We start from the raw sequence: 1,799 nt of genomic DNA, 5'->3' as shown, positions 1-1,799 counted from the left end.
TTGAACTCTTCTTGCCATAGATATATTTCTATGTCCATTGGATATAACCAATCATCAGTACGATAACCCTTCACAGATGCTCGTAATTACAGCAGACCAATTTACTGTTTTGCCCCTGTAATTACATTTTCATCCTTAAGTACCATCGATCCCTTTAATGAACAATACAATATAGTCCTACTATATGTGAACATCTCTTGGGCCATGAAAAGGTGCGTGGCGCCACATCGTTCAAGCCCTAGAATCAGCCCTTAAGGGAGTTATCTATCTACTTACCCCTGCCTCGGGGAAGGAGTGAATTCTATCTTGTGAAGCTGAGTTCCCAGCTCCCAAATTCTTTGTATATGACGCCCCCGCTCGCATGTGCGTTCTGGCCACTTGCACCCATACAAATCAAAGGACCGCCCTCAATGCAGGAGTTCCCAACACACTCAGGATTGAGATCATGTTACCTATGGTCATCCTACTGAAGTGAAGTCTCAGTTATGAATGGTGTTATATAACGAGACATCAACACTTCGTGGTCAGGTCTTATACAAACTCTTTGTATAGGACGCCCCCTCTCGCATGTCCTCTACACTAATGATCAGGATCAGACCATCTGTGACAATTCACAACACTTGTGACCATTCCACAAATCGGGCCGCATCCATAGTGTTACCAGGATAAGGTTTCCTCCTATATCCATATACTACAGACCATTTGGGTTATCACTCAAGACATGATCCACTTGTATGTCACCACATACATGCTTAAGTTACATACAGATAATCAGAGATATTAAGTTTATTGGTTTGTGATAAAATCTAAATGTGCAAAATCAAGTAGTGAAGTAAATATCATTTATATTATACATCACAAGTGTTCGTACAAAGTTGTTTACAAACTACTGGACACGAGACTTTAGGGAACAAACCCCAACATTCTCCCACTTATCCTAAGGCGAAGTGGGAAGTACAAGTAAACAGGTACAAAACAATAAACTAGGGTATAAAAATCCAGTGTAACAAAATCTCCCACTTGCCCTAGACCAGCCGTGGGCGATCCCGTAGACCCATGCTGTGAAGATGACCCTCAAACATTATAGCCGTGAAACCTTCGTAAACGAATCAGCAACATTTTTCTCCGAGGCGATCTTCATGACGATCACGTCACCGACTCTCGATGCCTATCAATGCAGATTGACTTTAACATGGCAACAGGTGAAAAAGTCTCCTCATAGTCGACCCCTCCACTGGGTATAACCCTTTGCCACAAGTCGAGTGTTGAGGTTTGCACCTTCCCAGATCCCATATCGTGTTGAGTACATCGACTCCATCTCGAGATTCATGGCTTTGACCCATTCATCCTGGTCAACATCCTCCATTTCCATTTTTATAGGACAACGGATCCTCAACGTCGCCATCTTTCACCACAGCTAGGATTTCTGTGAAACTACGATAGCGATTAGTTAAGTTCGTAACTCTCCCACTGCGTTGAGTTCCTCAACTCTTGAGTGGAACCGACATACCAGAATAACTATCATCGACAATTCTGGTTGATGAATAAGATCCTTCAACAATCCTTGTTGAAGCTTCAGTAGTTTTCTTTGGAAAGCTCACTTAACCAACTTTACTTCGTGGACTATGCTCCCTGATATGATCATCCTCCAGAAAATAGCGTTCGTGGAAACAAACACCTTATTTTCGGACGGATCAGTAAAGTAACCTCCTCGTGTACTTTTGGGGTAGCCTACAAAGAGGCACAACCTCAATCGTGATTCCAATTTCTTGGGATTTGCCTCAAGCATATGTGTTGGA

Source organism: Benincasa hispida, chromosome 9 (assembly GCF_009727055.1).
Source record: "Benincasa hispida cultivar B227 chromosome 9, ASM972705v1, whole genome shotgun sequence".
NCBI lineage: Eukaryota > Viridiplantae > Streptophyta > Magnoliopsida > Cucurbitales > Cucurbitaceae > Benincasa > Benincasa hispida.
This window is presented reverse-complemented; position numbering follows the sequence as displayed.